Source organism: Borostomias antarcticus, assembly GCF_949987555.1.
Source record: "Borostomias antarcticus genome assembly, chromosome: 7".
In the NCBI taxonomy this organism is placed as follows: Eukaryota; Metazoa; Chordata; class Actinopteri; order Stomiiformes; family Stomiidae; genus Borostomias; species Borostomias antarcticus.
The window spans coordinates 25,807,783-25,820,744 of NC_140240.1; positions in this window are offsets into that span (position 1 = coordinate 25,807,783).

A 12,962-nucleotide genomic window follows, 5' to 3' on the forward strand; every position below is an offset into this window, starting at 1 on the left:
GATGGCCAAATTGTTCTCTCTGTTGAAGTTCCATATCCGCCACCTAATCAGTACCTGTTATTGCCAGTAATGCTCATACATACCAGACCGTGTGGCATGATGGATAAGGTGTCTGACTTTGGATCAGAAGATTCATTGTTTGAGCCCTTTTGTGGCCGGGGAATGGTGTATTATTTAATTAAATAAATGTACTGAGACCTCTACCTTGTGTTCTCTGTTCAGGTTTCATGAACCCCGCCCGTAGCTGACACTAGCATTTTTAAAGTTCTGGACCACGTGGCCTAATGGATAAGGCGTCTGACTTCGGATCAGAAGATTGAGGGTTCAAGTCCCTTTGTGGTTGAGGAGTGGAGTCTTCTTTAATGAGGAAAAAACAACTGACATATCTGAATTATGCTCTCGGATCAAGTTTCATGAAACTTGCCAATAGCTGCCACTAGCGCTTGCAAGTTCAGGACCACGTGGCCTAATGGATAAGGCGTCTGACTTCGGATCAGAAGATTGAGGGTTCGAGTCCCTTCGTGGTTGAGGAGTGGTGTCTTCTTTAATGGGGAAAAAACAACTGACATATCTGAATTATGCTCTCTGATCAAGTTTCATGAAACCCTCCCATAGCTGCCACTAGTCCATTAACGTGCTGGCCTAATGTATAAAGCGTCTCACTTCAGATGGGAAGATAGAGGTTTTGAGTCTTCTTCAATGTTGCTTGCAAGTTTCATGAACCCCACGACTAGTATATGCTGGACGTAATGGATATAGCATTTGTCTTTGGATCAGAAGATTAACCCAATGAGGGGTGAAACAACAATGAATGCTGGATTTTTGCTGGGGTCCATTCTATGCCATCAGAGGGTGTACGTTCTGGACCACGTGGCCTAATGGATAAGGCGTCTGACTTCGGATTAGAAGATTGAGAGTTTGAGTCACTTCCTGGTTTGGGAGTATTTTCTTTAATGAAAAAAATAAACTGAGACGTCTGAATAGTGCTCTCTGATCAAGTTTCATGAAAACATCCCGTAGCTGCCACTATTCCACATACATGCTACACCACTTGGCCTAATTGATAAGGCATCTCACTTCAGATAAGAACATTGCGGGTACATATCCCTTCATGGTTGGCGAGTGTTGTGATCTTTAATAAAATAAATATGCTGAGATGGCCAAATTGTTCTCTCTGTTGAAGTTCCATATCCGCCACCTAATCAGTAACTGTTATTGCCAGTAATGCTCATACATACCAGACCGTGTGGCATGATGGGTAAGGTGTCTGACTTTGGATCAGAAGATTCATTGTTTGAGCCCTTTTGTGGCTGGGGAATGGTGTATTATTTTATTAAATAAATGTACTGAGACCTCTACCTTGTGTTCTCTGTTCAGGTTTCATGAATCCCGCCCGTAGCTGACACTAGCATTTTTAAAGCTCTGGACCACGTGGCCTAATGGATAAGGCGTCTGACTTCGGATCAGAAGATTGAGGGTTCAAGTCCCTTCGTGGTTGGCGAGTGGTGCCTTCTTTAATGAAAAAAATGAACTCAAACGTCAGAATTGTGCTCTCTGATCAAGTTTCATGAAACCTGCCAATAGCTGCCACTAGCAATTGCAAGTTCAGGACCACGTGGCCTAATGGATAAGGCGTCTGACTTCGGATCAGAAGATTGAGGGTTCGAGTCCCTTCGTGGTTGAGGAGTGGTGTCTTCTGGGGAAAAAACAACTGACATATCTGAATTATGCTCTCTGATCAAGTTTCATGAAACTCTCCCGTAGCTGCCAGTAGTCCATTTACGTGCTGGCCTAATGGATAAGGCATCTCACTTCAGATGGGAAGATAGAGGTTTTGAGTCTTCTTCAATGTTGCTTGCAAGTTTCATGAACCCCACGACTAGTATATGCTGGACGTAATGGATAAAGCATTTGTCTTGGGATCAGAAGATTAACCCAATGAGGGGTGAAATAACAATGAATGCTGGATTTGTGCTGGGGTCCATTCTATACCATCATAAGGTGTAAGTTCTGGACCACGTGGCCTAATGGATAAGGCGTCTGACTTCGGATTAGAAGATTGAGAGTTTGAGTCACTTCCTGGTTGGGGAGTATTTTCTTAATGAAAAGAATAAACTGAGACGTCTGAATAGTGCTCTCTGATCAAGTTTCATGAAAACATCCCGTAGCTGCCACTATTCCACATACATGCTGCACCACTTGGCCTAATTGATAAGGCATCTCACTTCAGATAAGAACATTGCGGGTACATATCCCTTCATGGTTGGCGAGTGTTCTGATCTTTAATGAAATAAATATACTGAGATGGCCAAATTGTTCTCTCTGTTGAAGTTCCATATTCGCCACCTAATCAGTAGGGCCTACCTGTTATTGCCAGTAATGCTCATACATACCAGACTGTGTGGCATGATGGATAAGGTGTCTGACTTTGGATCAGAAGATTAATTGTTTGAGCCCTTTTGTGGCCGGGGAATGGTGTATTATTTAATTAAATAAATGTACTGAGACCTCTACCTTGTGTTCTCTGTTCAGGTTTCATGAATCCCGCCCGTAGCTGACACTAGCATTTTTAAAGCTCTGGACCACGTGGCCTAATGGATAAGGCGTCTGACTTCGGATCAGAAGATTGAGGGTTCAAGTCCTTTCGTGGTTGGCGAGTGGTGCCTTCTTTAATGAAAAAAATGAACTCAAACGTCAGAATTGTGCTCTCTGATCAAGTTCCATGAAACCTGTCAATAGCTGCCACTAGCGCTTGCAAGTTCAGGACCACGTGGCCTAATGGATAAGGCGTCTGACTTCGGATCAGAAGATTGAGGGTTCAAGTCCCTTCGTGGTTGGCGAGTGGTGCCTTCTTTAATGAAAAAAATGAACTCAAACGTCAGAATTGTGCTCTCTGATCAAGTTTCATGAAACCTGCGAATAGCTGCCACTAGCAATTGCAAATTCAGGACCACGTGGCCTAATGGATAAGGCGTCTGACTTCGGATCAGAAGATTGAGGGTTCGAGTCCCTTCGTGGTTGAGGAGTGGTGTCTTCTGGGGAAAAAACAACTGACATATCTGAATTATGCTCTCTGATCAAGTTTCATGAAACTCTCCCGTAGCTGCCAGTAGTCCATTTACGTGCTGGCCTAATGGATAAGGCATCTCACTTCAGATGGGAAGATAGAGGTTTTGAGTCTTCTTCAATGTTGCTTGCAAGTTTCATGAACCCCACGACTAGTATATGCTGGACGTAATGGATAAAGCATTTGTCTTGGGATCAGAAGATTAACCCAATGAGGGGTGAAATAACAATGAATGCTGGATTTGTGCTGGGGTCCATTCTATACCATCATAAGGTGTAAGTTCTGGACCACGTGGCCTAATGGATAAGGCGTCTGACTTCGGATTAGAAGATTGAGAGTTTGAGTCACTTCCTGGTTGGGGAGTATTTTCTTAATGAAAAGAATAAACTGAGACGTCTGAATAGTGCTCTCTGATCAAGTTTCATGAAAACATCCCGTAGCTGCCACTATTCCACATACATGCTGCACCACTTGGCCTAATTGATAAGGCATCTCACTTCAGATAAGAACATTGCGGGTACATATCCCTTCATGGTTGGCGAGTGTTGTGATCTTTAATGAAATAAATATACTGAGATGGCCAAATTGTTCTCTCTGTTGAAGTTCCATATTCGCCACCTAATCAGTAGGGCCTACCTGTTATTGCCAGTAATGCTCATACATACCAGACTGTGTGGCATGATGGATAAGGTGTCTGACTTTGGATCAGAAGATTAATTGTTTGAGCCCTTTTGTGGCCGGGGAATGGTGTATTATTTAATTAAATAAATGTACTGAGACCTCTACCTTGTGTTCTCTGTTCAGGTTTCATGAATCCCGCCCGTAGCTGACACTAGCATTTTTAAAGCTCTGGACCACGTGGCCTAATGGATAAGGCGTCTGACTTCGGATCAGAAGATTGAGGGTTCAAGTCCTTTCGTGGTTGGCGAGTGGTGCCTTCTTTAATGAAAAAAATGAACTCAAACGTCAGAATTGTGCTCTCTGATCAAGTTCCATGAAACCTGTCAATAGCTGCCACTAGCGCTTGCAAGTTCAGGACCACGTGGCCTAATGGATAAGGCGTCTGACTTCGGATCAGAAGATTGAGGGTTCAAGTCCCTTCGTGGTTGGCGAGTGGTGCCTTCTTTAATGAAAAAAATGAACTCAAACGTCAGAATTGTGCTCTCTGATCAAGTTTCATGAAACCTGCCAATAGCTGCCACTAGCAATTGCAAATTCAGGACCACGTGGCCTAATGGATAAGGCGTCTGACTTTGGATCAGAAGATTAATTGTTTGAGCCCTTTTGTGGCAGGGGAATGGTGTATTATTTAATTAAATAAATGTACTGAGACCTCTACCTTGTGTTCTCTGTTCAGGTTTCATGAACCCCGCCCGTAGCTGACACTAGCATTTTTAAAGTTCTGGAACGCGTGGCCTAATGGATAAGGCGTCTGACTTCGGATCAGAAGATTGAGGGTTCAAGTCCCTTCTCGGTCGGTGAGTGGTGCCTTCTTTAATGAAAAAAATGAACTCAAACGTCAGAATTGTGCTCTGATCAAGTTTCATGAAACCTGCCAATAGCTGCCACTTTGACTGTTCAGGACCACGTGGCCTAATGGATAAGGCGTCTGACTTCGGATCAGAAGATTGAGGGTTCGAGTCCCTTCGTGGTTGAGGAGTGGTGTCTTCTTTAATGGGGAAAAAACAACCGACATATCTGAATTATGCTCTCTGATCAAGTTTCATGAAACCCTCCCGTAGTTGCCACTAGTCCATTTACGTGCTGGCCTAATGGATAAGGCGTCTCACTTCAGATGGGAAGATAGAGCTTTTGAGTCCTCTTCAATGTTGCTTGCAAGTTTCATGAACCCCACGACTAGTATATGCTGAACGTAATGGATAAAGCATTTGTCTTTGGATCAGAAGATTAACCCAATGAGGGGTGAAACAACAATGAAAATTGTTGGATTTGTGCTGGGGTCCATTCTATGCCATCAGAGGGTGTAAGTTCTGGACCACGTGGCCTAATGGATAAGGCGTCTGACTTCGTATCAGAAGATTGAGGGTTCAAGTCCCTCTGGCTTGGGGAGTATTTTCTTTAATGAAAAAAATGAACTGAGATATCTGAATTATGCTCTCTGATCAAATTTCATGAAACCCTCTCGTAGCTGCCACAAGTCCACGTACGTGCTGGCCTAATGGATAAGGCGTCTCACTTCAGATGGGAAGATAGAGGATTTGAGTCTTCTTCAATGTTGCTTGCAAGTTTCATGAACCCCACGACTAGTATATTCTGGACGTAATGGATAAAGCATTTGTCTTTGGATCAGAAGATTAACCCAATGAGGGGTGAAACAACAATGAATGTTGGATTTGTGCTGGCGTCCATTCTATGCCATCAGAGGGTGTAAGTTCTGGACCACGTGGCTTAATGGATAAGGCGTCTGACTTCGAATCAGAATTTTGAGGGTTTGAGTCCCTTCGTGGTTGGGGAGTTTTTTCTTATCCCTTCATGGTTGGCGAGTGTTGTGATCTTTAATGAAATAAATATACTGAGATGGCCAAATTGTTCTCTCTGTTGAAGTTCCATATCCGACACCTAATCAGTACCTGTTATTGCCAGTAATGCACATACATACCAGACTGTGTGGCATGATGGATAAGGTGTCTGACTTTGGATCAGAAGATTAATTGTTTGAGCCCTTTTGTGGTTGGGGAATGGTGTATTATTTAATTATATAAATGTACTGAGACCTCTACCTTGTGTGCTCTGTTCAGGTTTCATAAACCCCGCCCGTAGCTGCCACTAGTGTTTGAAAGTTCTGGACCACGTGGCCTAATGGATAAGGCTGACTTCGGTTCAGAAGATTGAGGGTTCAAGTCCCTTTGTGAGTGGTGCCTGCTCTAATGGAAAAAAATGAACTCAAACGTCGGAGTTGTGCTCTCTGATCAAGTTTCATGAAACCTGCCAATAGCTGCCACTAGCACTTGCAAGTTCAGGACCACGTGGCCTACTGGATAATGCGTCTGACTTCGGATCAGAAGATTGAGGGTTAGAGTCCCTTCGTGGTTGGGGAGTATGTTCTTTAATGAAAAAAATAAACTGAGACGTTTGTATAGTGCTCTCTGATCAAGTTTCATGAAACCTGCAGATAGCTGCCACTAGCAGTTGCAAGTTCAGGACCACGTGGCCTAATGGATAAAGCGTCTGACTTCGGAACAGAAGACTGAGGGTTTGAGTCCCTTCGTGGTTGAGGAGTGGTGTCTTCTTTAATGGGGAAAAAAATAACTGACATATCTGAATTATGCTCTCTGATCAAGTTTAATGAAACCCTCCCGTAGCTGCCACTAGTCCACGTACGTGCTTGCGTAATGGATAAGGCGTATGACTTCAGATGGGAAGATAGAGGTTTTGAGTCTTCTTCAATGCTTCAATGTTGCTTGCAAGTTTCATGAACCCCATGACTAGTATATGCTGAACGTCATGGATAAAGCATCTGTCTTTGGATCAGAAGATTAACCCAATGAGTGGTGAAAAAACAATGAATGTTGGATTTGTGCTGGGGTCCATTCTCTGCCATCAGAGGGTGTAAGTTCAGATCAGAAGATTGAGGGTTCGAGTCCCTTTGTGGTTGGGGAGTTATTTCTTTAATGAAAAGAAGCCTTCACTCTATGGAAGCACAACTAGCGATTCATAAAAACAGATTGTTGAAAACAACCGTACAACAGACTGCACCTTCACCACACCAGAAATTCCCACAGAAGAGATAGCCTATTCAAACATTTCCTCGCCACGCTATTCTTACATAACCCATTTTCCAGTGAGACACATGCATATGACTAATAGTTCACATGGACATCTACGTGTATAATGTCCTTGCGAGGGGCTTGTTGAAACACAAAGTCACTACAAACTATGAGGGTGCGTGTAGTCCTGCTGGCCTTGCTGAGCTGCAGCCTGGCCGCTGCTGAGGACCGGGGAGGAGACGGAGAGGATGGCGTCGCCTCAGAAGTCCAGGGCCAGAGGGGAGAGCGGGAGGAGACGGGAGGGAGCGAGAGGGGTGTGAGGCGTATTTCCCAGGATGGAGACAGGGTCTGCCAGCCCGATATGTGTGACCTCCTGGTCACCATCGGAGCCATTGGGGCGAGGCTGTCCGCAGCCGAGAGCCAGGTGGCTGCCTTGCAGAGAGAGAATGAAGGTGAACCAGAATTAATCTTCAGAGTCCATTAAGAATTTCTGTATTACTGACTCTATAAAGCAATGACCTCTTCTACTGTATGTCTAGTTACTCGGGCTGAGCTGAGGCACGTGGCGTCCAGACTGGGTGTGAGTGAGAGCCAAGTGGAAGACTTGACGTCTGCGACGGCTGCTCTACAGAGACAGAACGAAGGTACAGCCGTGTGGAATTTGCCTGACGTGAGACTGACCACACTTTCCAAGCTCGATCAGCTCACCAGACAGAGCGGACCTCTTGGAATTCTGTCGTGTCCCATTAGGGAATGTTGGTCTGTGTTCATAGCGTGTCACTCTCCAACACTGTTATCACTGCAGCTCTGACCGCTGAACTGGAAACCGTGGTGACAAAGCTGGGCAGCACGGACGCCAGACTGGATGCCACTAAAAGCCAGTTGGACAAACTACAAGAATCTGCAGGTAACAAACACTTCTTCTCATGAAAATGTTTTGCCTCAAATGACTCTTCCCTTCCCCTCAAAAAATCTAACATTGATAATAATATCACAACAGCGTGATTATATATATATGAATGTTATCACTGCTAAATAAATACATGCCCATCATGAACATACAGTGGATTTGTTTGATTGTATCCTTTGGTCAATGGAAAGGTTAAACATTTACTGTATGTATGTATATGATGAAATCTTAAAGGTTATATACTCTTGAATATAGGAGAATCTGACATCAGATTTGGTTGCTGTATCAAAGCTGCTCTGTTATTTGTTCTTCTTCATACTGTACCCAGATAAACCCAAGGTGGCCTTCTCAGCTGGATTGGGAGGCAATGGGTTTACAGGACCGTTCAACATTGACACAACCCTGGTCTATAAAAAGATATTCACCAACATTGGCAACGGTTACAGTCCAAATACAGGTTAGGTCAACACACTGGCAATGGAGACATCCTCAGCACATTGAAACATGACAATGAAATGATACTCATACTGTACAATACTATGAAATGCTGTCCTGTCCAGCTCTCAATACTCAATGTTTCATACAGGTATCTTCACAGCGCCAGTGGGAGGAGTCTATCACTTCACATACTTTAGCGCCCATGGTGGAAACCGTGGAACTCATACATATCTTAAGAAGAACAGCCAAAGGCTTGCAGCTACTGGTGGTTTTAATAAAGACGGTGCATATGATTCATCTAATGGTATCATAGTGCAGTTGGTGCGAGGAGATCAGGTGTATGTCTCTCTTTTGGTTAACGGTTGGGTGTATGACAATAGTAACAATTTCAGTAACTTCAATGGAATCCTGCTTTACACTGTGTAAATGTGTCAACATGTTAATAACAGGTAATTAGATAAGGAAATGTAACCAATTGATGTGGATCCCAAGAGTTAAAGAGCTAATCTGAAAAGAAGCTAATCTGAGACCATTAGCATGTATGTCTGTTATGTAATGTTAATCTGATATTGATATTACATTAAGCATTAGAATGTATGCCTTTTTTTGCAACGTTATTCCTCATTCAAGTGACTTCAGTCCATTTATAACCAACAGATCTTGGATCAATTGGGAAGTTGTAAGAAATAAAACATTGCTAAAAGCTCCATAAAAAGGAATTCAGTTACTATTGTATATGACAACAAAAGCCTGTATATTATTAATAAATAATGCATTTGTTATAACCTAGGGCTTATTACATTACATTACAGTCATTTAGCAGACGCTTTTATCCAAAGCAATTAACAATAATTGCATTTAACGGAAAAGCCAATGTACTACTACTTGCCAGAAATCACAAGTGCATCTCCTTTCTCAGAGGTGCAGACTTGTCACCTTTAGGTGAAAATAGCCGTTTTTAATCCAGAATATGTCATTTGTTTGATCAGTGTATGTATGAGTTTGTATGTTTGGCACCTTTTTCACCTGTGATCTGTTTGCACCTCTGCTTTCTAAAACAAGTGACTAGGAGCATAAACTAGTGGTGAAGGTAAAGTGCAAGAATAGCAATTTAAAATTCAATAGGAGGATCGTTGTGGTACTTCTTGAAGAGATGAGTTTTGAGCCTGCGACAAAAGATAGGCAGTGACTCTAACTGTCCTGACTCTAACTGTCCTGACAGGGTTTGACCATGGCCTAGAGGTAGCCCTGTAGTTTTAAACTGGATGCAAACTGCTACAGGGAGCCTGTGTAGGGAACAGAGAAGGGAAGTTGTGTGGGAGAAGTTGGGGTGGCAGAGACTTTCTGGACAAGTTCCAGGGTTATTGTAGATGTAGATTGAGTGTAACGCAAAAGCCATTTCTAAAAATAAAATGGTATTTTGGTAATGGTGGTCAACACTGCTGTTTTGTAGTCTTACTCCCACTTCCAAAGCATCAACATTGATCTGATCCAACATTTCCTCTGGTGGAAAACATGACAGGAGAAAGGCAGCCTCCGGCCAGACTATCTCATGCTCTACACATCCGTCAAACATTAACATGACCAGCCTGGCATCATGACTTAACAAACAGGTTCCTGTGTAGGCTACCTGTACATGTTGCATATGACAAACAAGTGCACAGTGAACTCGACTCCTCCTGTAGGGCAGCGGACCAAACTACAGAGCGCAGCGATTCAACGTAATATTTGAGTCTGGAGAGAGACTACACAAATCCTACTCTGACCACGGCCCGCAGGTTCACGTCAGAACTCCGGAACGCTGTGCTAGAGAGCTGAGGGGTCAAACTCCAGCGCTCCACCGCCGCCTACCATCCATAGCGAGCGGCTGCCCTCTTTGGGGTCATGCTGGGCCTCGGAATCCCCCCCCCCCCAACGGAGACCTCCAGTCCTCCTCTGCGGAACTGGTCTCGGAAAGGCTGCAAATAAGCCTCCAACTCATTCACAACTCTACCAGAGTTATGATGCCTTGCTTGGAGTCAGGTCAGCAGTGGTCAGTGTCAGGGGCCACCCTGGAAGAGCGCTACCTGCTAGAGCTAGTGATCCACCATAAGAGTGATCCACTTGAGTGGTGGGTGGAAGCTTAACGAGGCACAGTTGCCCCGGCTCGCTCCTCTTGCGAGGAGATATCTCTGTCCCCCACCTTCTTCTGTTCCCAGTGAACTTGTGTTTAGTGAAGTGGAGACAACATATGAAAAAAGAACAAACAGGCTCAGCGGTGAGCAGGCTGAGAGGCTATGCTTCTTACACCACAACCTAGTTATTTTTAATTGGGAGTATTAGTGTTGGCTTTTGGCGTTTTTTCCTTGATAATGTTTCATGTCTGTTAGTCTGCGTTGTGTTTTAAAGTTCAATAACAGCATCCTAAGTGAGGTCAAATCAGGCTTTAGATCAGGTCATAGCACTAAGCACTATCACAGCAACTATACTGGTAGTAAACGACATAGTCAATGCACTTGACAAGAAACAACATTGTGCAGCCTTATTTATTGACTTGTCCAAAGCATTCGACCATGAACTTCTTTTAGATAGACTGAACAGCATTGGTCTTGGACAGGAAGCAGTAAGCTGGTTCAGAAACTATCTCACAGAAAGATCCCAGTGTGTATCTGCAGAGAACAAGTCAGATTTCTTAGATCTAAACAAAGGTGTTCCACAGGGATCTATCTTGGTGAGTTTTATTTTCAATTTTTATAAATGCCCTGAGAAAAGGAATCAACTCAGCCAAGCTGTATTATTACGCTGATGACACTATTTTATATTCAAGTTCTTCCTCTCCCTTAGAGGCGATTGAAAACCTTCAAACTGCTTTCAATCAGATACAGACCTCTATTCTTGATCGTAAATTAGTTTTAAACGCTGGAAAAACTAAATTCATGACAATTTGCAGGGTGCACTCGCAGCCAGTGGGCCAAGGTGACCTACTCACATTAAAGGGAGCAGCCATTGAAAAGGTCTCATCCTATTAGGGATCTGGTTGGATGAAAAGCTTTCATTTAAAACACATATTGAAAATCTTGCAAAGAAACTCAAACTAAAGCTGGGATTCTTCTTGTTGAAGAGTAGGCTGCTGACCTATCGACCTCAAGGCTTATTATGTGAAGTCCCTACCACGGCTTATAGAACCTCACCACCAGGTTTTATTGTTATCCGTGGCTCATGAATCTAATATGTTATTGCTTAAACTACCATCACGAGTCAATCAGTCACAGCCTTTCTTAAAATGCTTCTCCCAATTCTCTCTCCCAAATGTGTGTGTGCTCCAATGCGCTCTCCCTGTCAGAGCGGTGCCACTTGATTTAGACCTCTGTTCGTGCTCACAGTTCAAAGGTCAACTCCTCAGTGTCAACTCACACACACGCATTCCTCTTCAACCTCCCTCTCCGGAGGAAAGGCCCGGGTTAGACCCTCTTTAGTCAACCTGGGTGGACAGGCCTAATCGCTCTGCTGTAAGACCTTTAAGTTAAATCTCAATCATCAATTCAATGACTCAAGCAAGATATATCAATACTCACCAAATCAATAAAGGCGAGGAGAAAATATCTGATGCAAGGGTAAAAATCTTTATATAAAATTTGGTGTTATACATAAATTATAGATAATCCAGTTACATGAAAAATACAGGTTACAAAAGAAAAACATGAAAGAGAATAGCTCCCAGGTCTCCAGCCTCTGACTTCTTCCACGCCTCTGTTGGTGGAAAGAAAAGTCTGACTTCCTCCATTCTTCGATGGAAAGAAGAAGTGCCTCTCCCTCCTTGCGAGCTGTTTTTTGAACCCCCTTCCAGGAGGGCAGGGTGTTGGGCGAACACAGTCCTTCTCTCCTCCCTGGCAGATTAACAATCCCTGCATTCAACATCTTATCTCTCTCTCTCACCCACAGTAGGACATCACAGAATAAATGTCTAATTAACATCTTATTAAAAATCCTTAAAGGACAATGCTCGTTTTTGACAACCTGGACCTTATATACGACATATTATAAGACGTTTGACTCACCGAGATAACTTTGGTGTAGTTCGGAGGCATGTAGAAGAAATGTAAAATCCAGGGCGAGCCAGTATATCCATGTAATGGCGGTGGTGGGGGCACCGAGAATGCAGTTTCTAAAAATCTATTTTCTGCCGCGAAACGGTTGTTTTCATCAATCTGTCTTTATGAATCGCTAGTTGTGCTTACATAGAGCGTAGGCCTGTTGTGGTTTTTCACATGCCTCTGTAATATGATCTTTAGAAACATCTTTAGACACGAAATAGCTTCCTCACTTGCTCCAGCACGCATGCGCACAGCGTGCTGGAGCAACGATTGCGCGCTGTGCGCATGCGTGCTGGAATGAATTACAACACATTCTCCATTTAGACACTCTGGTCTCACCTGGTGAGTTCAAATCCATGCTACAGAACTATATACAAGAATGTAAATGCTTCCTATAGAGTAATGTCCAACCACTAACATGACTATGCATGCTTTTCTTTTTCTTTTTTTAATTTTGATTATATTGTGGTAATGTATTTGTGATGTACTGTGTTTTGATGCACTGTATCTTTTATCTGCTGCTGCCATTTTGGCCAGGTCTCTCTTGTAAAAGATCTCCCGATCTCAATGAGACTTCCTGGTAAAATAATGGTTAAATAAAAATAAAATAAATAAAGGTATAGCATCACTCAATTAATACCACATTTGTCTGGTCTTCTTGCAATAAAGAGTCTCCAGCACAGGATTTGATGCAGCGAAAACAGGTTTATTGAACAAGTGTGCCCAGGTGATGACCAAAATAAAAA